The following is a 9,395-nucleotide window of genomic DNA, read 5'->3' as shown; positions in this document are numbered from 1 at the left end:
TCCTGGTAATCATAACATCCAGAAAAATGATCTGTTGAAGATGGTAATTCACTATAAATTGAATATCCCACTTATTACTATTTACGTATTCTACAAATTCCAGTAGATATTCACTGTCAGCCCTCCAGGCCATCCACCAGTCATCCAAGTAACATCTCCATATGTCTATTTCTGCCAAATATATATTATAGCTGGGGTCATAAATCAGTTGCTCCTCCAAAAAGGCCATAACTAAATCAGCAGAAATGGGAGTAAAAGATGCTCCCATAGCAGTGCCAGCTGTGAAGTACTTCCAATTACCACTGTCATGGCAACCCACTACTATAAATTTCTACGTCATGTGGGAGTTGTCCCTTTACCTTTCCTGTATGGAAGACATCCTTCCTTTGTGTGGGCAGCAGTGTTACAGACAGCAGGTAGCAATACCACTTACAAAAGGACTTGCAGAGACACGCAAATTACATATTTGTATTAGGTTCCAGACCTATGCACAGTGTGAGTATTGTTGTTATATGCATTATATACTGCTAGTTTTACAGGGTTTGCGTGTACATGCTAGTTTTGCATGGAATGCAGTCTGTCTGCATAGCTCTCAACTGTAAGCCTATCCACATGATGGCCAGAGGTTTGGCTGTTATGTTTTGTCTGTTCACCACACAGGTCTTGTCTCTGATATATCAGTGGCATTCTCTCTGTTGAGTGCTATCAGTACATGGCTACATCCATTTGTGTTTATGACTTCATATTTCTGAGTAAGGGTATGTTGCAACCAGTCCTGTAACACCAGCAACTTTCACAGTGTATAACAGCAATATTGCAAATGTGGCCCTGTGTTCCAACCTCTGTCCTCCACCTATATACCAAGCTTTGTCCAGATGTCATGCAGTAAGAGGTTGTAAGGTAATGGCCTATCATTATTTAGTGTTGGCATTCCTGCTATCATTCCAGTGATGTTGTGGACTTCCACACATATTGTGGGGTAGGGTCCATATATATGAGGGCTACAGCTGGACAAAACGTGTGTGACCTTGTACACTCCAGAGGTCAGTGTATGTACCACTGTTATATGCCCTTGTAAGTCATTCTATGAGGGAGGAGTATGCACCGATTTTAACCTAGGCTGTTACAACATGTGAGGGATATCAGTAGTAAGACACATGAAGGTATATGGCTGTACTTTTTCATACATTTCACCATGGGAACAGTGGTGGGCTCGTTCTTACTGACTTACAGACAGTTCTGTTTGTCAGTGTGATACTGATGTTTTAAGTTAAGCATTGTTATGTAACAGATACATTTTCATTGTGATAACTTAATTATTTTCCCCCTAGGGGTTGAGTACAGAGTGCAGTTGGAGGCTGCTGAACTACATCTGTAATTAATTAGTGTTGATTGATTCTTATCTTCTAGGCAAGTGTTTTTTTTTTACTGTTGTACTACTTGAAGGCCTTGGCCTGAACAGCAACCTATGTTAAGCTTTCAGATTACTGTATCAAATGTTTTGTTTGAGAGTTGCATTACTCAGTTATTATGTATTTCAAACACTTAACTGCTATATGACATGGCATATACAGCTGAAATAGTACACAAACATTTCTATGTATGCAAACTCGTGTGTAGTGTCATATCCTCTGACTTGTCTGTAGGTATATTTTTCATGCAGTAATTGTCTTTTGTATGAGAGAATCAAACACCGGCCATTTTAAAAGGTGGCAGCTGTAGGAATACTGGCTGTTTGATATGCTGTGCACCCACTAAATATATATCTTCTTATACATATCTATAAGTAGTAATATATGCATATGTGTATGTATGTGTATATACATATATATCTATATATATGTGTGTGTGTATATATATATATATATATATATATATATATATATATGTGTGTGTGTGTGTGTGTGTGTGTATGTATCATTGGAATGTTTACTGCTTCCACATTGTACATTCTCTCTGGTACACAAATTGCTCTGCATGATATGTTATCAATATCATCCTGACATCGTACAGCTGAGATGGATTACTGTTAACTTGTTGTGGCTATGTTGTGTAGGGTCCTGGGTATGAGACTTGCAAGTGTTGGTTATTGTATTGCAAGGCAGATCTGTTCAGCTGTGGAGGAGGGGGTGATATCAATAATTATAAGAGGTACTTATTTTGGGCCCTTTCATCCCCATTAACAATGCCTTTGGTCATATATTTATTTTTGTGCTTTTTATATCTATTTATCTATATATATATATATATATATATATCTATATATATATATATATATATATATATATATATATATATATATATATCCTTATATATTTTTATGCTTTTTATATCTATCTATATATATATCTATATATATATATATATATATATCTATATATATATATATATATATATATATCTACTGTGCTGGATGATATGTTTGAGAAAACATAAAGCTTATTTACATCTGGAATGGCTTAGTGGTAAATTACTTTGGCTATAGTGTGCAGGGTCCTGGGTTTGAGACTTGCAAAGGCTGATTATTGTGTTGCTGAGCAGAACAGGGGCTGTTGGAGACAGAGTGATTAAGGCACTTAAAAGCAGTTGTTAGCGGGTTTGTGCAAGTTTGTGTGGAGCTAAGTGATGTTTACATGGGCTTAACTTAGCTTATGCCCGCTTATGGTGGCTTACAGCCACTTAAACATGCACTTATTTCAAATAAAGAAAAAAAGGGAGATAAGAAAATGGTGAAAGTGGGGCAAGCAGGGGGACAAATAAGAGGAGAAACAAGTAGGCATGTGCACAACGGCTGATTTCAATGTGGGCAATTTAGAATTTGGAGACTCACACCCTACAGGGAGGTGAGTGGGCAGCATACAATGTGGATGATTGGTATGGTTAGATTGTGTGATGGGTACATGTCTCTGGGTGAAATGCAGAGCTGTGTATGGGACGTGATTTTCTGTGGGACAGATGCCCTTTTATTAAGGTGGGAGTGGGATGTTAAGGAAGGATTATTGATAAGTGTGGTGAGGGATGTTTGGTAGGAGAGGTTGCATTTGCAGATAGACAAGACAGACAAGACAGCAGACAGGGGTGGTGTATGACACATGGGGGGTAAACACCTTGACAAGGAGGGTGGTTGGGAATCCGAGGCTCATGAGCCCCCCAGATGATAGTAGTGGCACTGATGTCCCAACCCAATGTCAGTCACCACTACTCCTTCACTGCCCCGAAGGTGGCTGTGCTGGGGGCTGCCCTACACCTGACACAGGCAGTCATCCAGATCTGTCTGGAGGACACTGCACACCATGCCACAGACCTCATCCCAGGTGACAACATCCTCACTGTGCCCACTTGCAGAGGGGGTGAACCCCATCCCCTGCAGCAGTTTCCACACAAGGATGGCGCAGGACCAGCAGATGAGGCAGGTCTGGGTTGGGTCCCAGATGTGCTGGGACCCAGTTCCTTGGCCAGGTGGGGTGGGAGAGGCAGATCTGCTGGGATCTGCCTTCCCATATGCGCTATGGTGTGAAAATTAACAATGAATATCGGTTAGTCATGTACAACACATTACAACATTATTCAAAATAGCATGCATGAATATTTCCATTTACCCAAAACAGTGCAATTATAACAATGCCATAACAAACATAACCCATACATATATGGAATGCCATTCAGAGTTGCAACAGCATGCCAGTTAGTGGTATGTCAGGCAAGCAATAAAATGATTATTCAACAGGAAATATTAGTATGCACACAGTTTAGACAATGATAAACCAAATGGAACAATGGTCCCAACAGTAGAGGTTTGTTTAGGAACATACCCATGTTGATTTCAGTGTGATGGTTGGATCAGTTGAGTGGGGAGGGAAGGGAACAGATTCAATTGACAACTGCTATCAAGTATATTTGTCAGTACACTACTATTCACTACTCTACATTCTGACCACACTTACACTCTACCTGGGTCATGGGGTTGCTACAGCACTCCAACAGCTGTAGCTGGAGAAATTGTGCCCTTATTTTAGTTATACACATCATACCTGCTTCTATACCAGTTTCTTTACCTGTGGGCTTGTGCAGATGAACTGTGTTAACATTACATTGCTGTTTCTACACATATTTCAGATTCATATATTAGTTGCAGGTCCTGGAGTGTGTGTTGTGCCTTTCACATATATCTGCTGTGACATTCTCTGTGTGCAGGTTTCTTGGCAACTGGAGAAATTATCCGTGGCAGCGTGACACTTGAGGGGCTTGTCTGGGCCAGACTGCAGAGTGTGGATGTCTAGCTTGCATCAATTTGTAGGACTGGGGCTGATCAACACAGCAATTTCTTTACCTGTGTGCCCTGTATGGAAAATGTGTGTGTTGCAGTACATTATTTTTTCTATTCGGATTGCAGTTTACAACTGTAGAACCAGACAGAGATGTTAGTGGCGGTCCCTGGATTTGAACAATGGTGTGTGTGCAAAATTGAACTACAGACCTAGTTCTTATCAGACTGAGCTACTGGGGAGGTGTTGTGTGTTATTTGTGACATTTCTATCTAGTACATATATGTGTGCACAGTACTTTTATTACGACATGTTGCATTATTTGTTTCCCATTTTCAGTACAAATTATGCATACACAACAGACTTTGGTGTCACTGCTTGTGAAACATGTGCACATTAGCTGGATTGTACATTTGACTGTTTTACAACTACATACTGCAATTTAGATTCCTGAGTACACAGTGTAGGTTTTAAGTCTGTACCTATTAGCCTTATACATTATTCAGTGCATTCACAGCTACATACAGCTGAAATTGAAAGGATAACACAGGACAATGCTGGCAGACAAAAAAGTTCATAGGTTCATAGGTAGGTACTAGGCTATTGGCCCTAGGGCCTATATAAGCCTAGCCAAAGGTACCCTGGCTTTCACCACCCAAGAAAATTATTTTCCTGTGCCACTGTCGAGCAGAGCCACAGAAGTGATCCCCGGGGTAAATTTCCTATCTCCCATCCAATCATCAAGATTTTTCTTGAAGAGTGCTAATGAGGAGCATTGTTTGATATAGATAGGTAGTTTGTTCCAGAGTATGCGAAGTCTCTGGGACAGGAATCTATCCCTCCAGCATGTTCTGTTTATTGTGGTGACGAGGTTTAGGTCCCTAGAGTGTGTAGCTCATAGGGATTGGGATTTCTTTAAGTGGAGCATGTCTAAAAGCTCTGGGTTTGACATAGCTTTGTGTGTTAGGCAGAGATCGCCTCTGAGTAGGCGATATGCAATGGAGTAAAGCTGCAGTTTTTTGAGACGGTCTGCATAGGGCATCTCTTTGAGGCCAGTAATCCTCTTTGTGAGGTATTTCTGTGGCCTTTCCAGTTGTTGTAGATGTCTTGTGAGGTACATACCAAAAGGGGCATTGTACTCTATAATGGGTCTAATGAGTGATGAGTAGAGGGGAACAATTACCTCTTTTTTCCTGGATGAGACACCTTTTGTGATGAGGTGTGCCACATAGAAGGATTTCCTGACTACTGTGGTGATGTGATTATCAAAGGAGAGACTACTGTCCACCTGTGTCTCAAGTTCTCTTATCACACTTTCGGTGTTAAGTAGACTACCACCTATGTGGTAGTTCATGGGTACTGAGTTTTTACCAAAAGGAATGACAATGCACTTTTTGGCATTGAGCTTGAAGCCATGGCTTTGACACCAGGCATCTGTCTCAGTAAGGCCCTTTTGTAGGATGTCCACATCTTTTGGAGTTTTGTTTATGGCTCCTAGTTTGCAGTCATCTGCAAACTTCATTAGCCAAAGACCTTCTGTGTTGGCCTGTACTTCAGAGAAGTAGATACCAAACAGGGAGGACCCAGGACTGAACCCTGTGGTACTCCACTTGTCACTGGTCTGAAGCTGGATTTGGAGTCTGCTACGTTCACAGTGTGGGTTCTGTCAGTGAGCCAGTTGGCAACCCATCTTGTGACATAGGGATTTATACCTAGTTTAGTGAGTTTATCTATAATTCCAGAGTGGGGGTTGGTGTCAAAAGCCTTGGCGAGATCTAGATAGGCTGTGTGAACCACCTTACCCTCATCTATGACTTTGGTGACTGCTTCAAAGAAGTCTATCAGGTTTAGGAGACATGATCTGCCATTTACAAACCTGAACTGGGTGGGGTCCTGAGTTTGGAGATTACCAATGCCATTGTTTATAAGTTCCATGATGATACACTCCATAGCCTTGCAGACCGGGCTTGTTAGGCTAATGGGGCGGTAGTTTCCGGGGTCTGTGGTAGCTCCCCCTTTGTGGAGTGGGATAACTGTTGCTGTGCACCATTCAGTGGGCACATAGCCTGAGGTGAGGCTATGATTGAACATGGTACTTAGGTGGGGTGCCAGTTTGTTCTGTAGTTCATGTAGAACACAGCCTGGGATGTCGTCAGGTCCCATGGATGCTGTGTTCTTGGCTTTGGATAGTGTGTTTTTTACCTGTGCAGCCGTGATTACAGGAACTTTGCATTCTTCTGGTATAGAGATGGGCCCTTTAGGGGATGACAGAGGGGTAAAGTTAGCACTGAACCTATCTGCCAGGATGTTGGCAATATCCATTGGTTCTGTATATTTAGTGCCATTGTGCTGTAACTCAGAGCAGATCTGAGTGTTGCCATTGAGATTCTTGACATAGCTATAGAATGCTTTGTGGTTGTCTTTAGAGTCAGTGGCGATTTTGTTTTCATAACTAGCTTTGGAGGATTTTATGAGGGATCTCAGCTTCTACTGAAGCTGACCAGGAGTTCCTCCAATCATGGGATTTTACTCTTTTTGCAACAGTTTCTTTCTTCTGTTGTAGAGTTTGTTTATGGCAGGGGACCACCAGATTGGCTTCCTTTTTTTGGAGAATAGCATCTTGGTTCTGTTAGGGATTGCATGATCCATGCACTCATGTAAGTGCTTATAAAGTGCATTTGTGTAGGATTCAGCAGTCATACCTCTTTTGTCCGTCAGCATGGGTGTCATGAAGTTTGCCACTTCTGTCTTAAGAAGCATGAAATTGGCTTTGGAGAATTTTTTTACTGTGGTTTCCCTAATGGGGGGTGGGGGAGGTATGTGGATGTCTAGGGTGATTAGCTTATGGTAGGATCTGACCAACGAGGAATTGACCTCTGGTGTGGCGCACCGGTTGCCCATGTTGGTAATAACCGGGTCTAGGATATTGCTGCCCCTGGTGGGGGTGTGGATAAGTTGATCCATGGCATTGGAATTTATGAATTCCAGAAAACGTTGAGCACAAGAGTTGGTACATGACTAGTTTTCCCAGTTAATGGTAGGGTAGTTGAAATCGCCCATTATTAGGGTGTTAGGTTGTACCCTAATATTTTCCAGTGTATTAAGAAATGAGGAGTGGGAATCCTGGGACATGGTGGGGGATCTGTAGCAAGCTACAATTTGGATTGTGGTCTTGCCCAGAGTTAGTTGCACTTGGATAATCTTGGATGCATTATGCTGAGCAACTAGCCTGGAGGTGTGGATATCCTTAATGAATATGGACACTCCTCTGCCTTTAGTGTTTCGGTCCAGGTTAGGTGGCCGAAAGGTGTGGTATGAATTATAGCCTGGTAATGCAGTGGTACTCTCTGGAGCCTTGAACCAGGTCTCTGTCACCGCACAGATGTCGATGTTCTCCATTTTAAGGAGTGCCTCGAGAGAGTGCATTTTGAGGTTTAGACTTCTAGCATTGAGTAGCAATACCCTCAGATTCTTCTTGCCTGAACCTGTTAGGGTGGTGAATTTGTCATTTGAACCTTGCCTAAAAAAGGCACTATAGGGGTGGCTAGAGCCTTAGCCAGTATCCGGAATTCTAGGGGCAACAGGTGCAGGCCATCTCTGGCAAAGCATTGTGGCTTGTCGATCATGTCATGCCAGGCAGACAGATACTAGATCCCCTTAGAATGACACCAGAAGCTTAGCCAATTGTTGAAGTCAATCATTTTGTCCTTGTACTGTGGTATCATTCTGGGTGATGGCAGGATGCTACTCAGGGCTAGGGTCATATCTGCTTGGGCTACAAGATCGGACAGTTCCTCCATGTCCCTTTTCATGTAGTCCAAGGAGGTATGTCTCAGTTCATTCACACCAACATGGACAATGACAGAGTCATATTTGTACTTGTTGTGGAGTGACCTGAGTGCATGCATTATGTGGCGGATCCTGGCACCCGACAGGCAGCTGACAGTAACTTTCTCCTTGTTTAGCCTGGTAAGTGGAACATCAGTGTGCCTGACTATAGAGTCACCTATGACTAGAGTGTTGGGTACGTTGTTATGCCTTATGGGCTGTGATTGAGTGGCACACTGAGTTTGTGGGCTATGTGTCATTTGGGTTGTGTTGGGGGGTGGAGGTTGCTTGTGTTTCTGCTTTGGAGGTCCCTGTTACTTGGGCAGGTTTTTACTGAGATCCTCCGTGAATGTAGGTGTGTGTTTTGTGTTTCTATGTGTGTGTTTTGTTGGTGTAGGTTTTGAGGGACTATGTGCTGAGTGTGGTGTGGTGCAAGTGTTTACCTTCTCCTCTTGACTGTCTAGTCCAGTCTTGGGTGAAGAGAGCTTTGCTTCCAGTTTGGCTATTTAAGTGCATCTCTCACAGGTTGTAGTGTTGGGTGGTAGGAGGAGAGGGTTGTCTGTGTAAAACACAGTCTGATGGAAATTTGTACTATTGCTTTTTTTTCAGTTATTTGACATGCCCAATCTAAAGTATGCAGACAAACGGTGCTAAATCAGTTCACCTCAGTTAATGCATTCTGCAGGACATACACATTTCTATTTTTCAGGTACAAGTGAGATGACACACACCAGTGTTTGGGATCACCATATCTGTGTACAGCTCAGAAATCCACAATTACTATTCCTGCATGATCTGCACAGGGGAATGCTTTTCATTTCTAACTGTTACAGTAGCCCTGAAGTGGCACTTTCTTGGCAGATTCACTCAGACATGCTCATACATATTCTAATATTCATCTCCTGCATATTGTACCTTGTTTGCTACTGATATCTGTATTACACAGCAGCTGGGAATACTTCATTGTAACACTGGCAGCCTGACACAGGCATTTATTCCTGACTTTTACAGCACAATTATATATACAGGCGGTGCTACTATTACTATAACTTTGATTTCTTACTACTAATAGTAGGGGGTATTCTGTACTCACCATACTGCTGATGCAGCTGGGCCAGTCGCTGGGCATGAGCCTCAACATTCTTGGACCTTTCTGCAGCAGCTGTATGGGGAGACATTACACATTAATCACACCGGCACAGTCACAAGTTGAACTTTTTCCATACTTAGAGATACATACGACTACATACCTACAGACAGGTGGGACATCCTGCTTTCAGGCTTCTTGGATTTGCTGGTCCA

The sequence above is a fragment of the Protopterus annectens genome, chromosome 4.part0 (genome assembly GCF_019279795.1).
Source record: "Protopterus annectens isolate FY-2018-M chromosome 4.part0, PAN1.0, whole genome shotgun sequence".
In the NCBI taxonomy this organism is placed as follows: Eukaryota; Metazoa; Chordata; order Ceratodontiformes; family Protopteridae; genus Protopterus; species Protopterus annectens.
The sequence above is the reverse complement of the archived record's forward strand: the minus strand, read 5'-3'. Positions refer to the sequence as shown.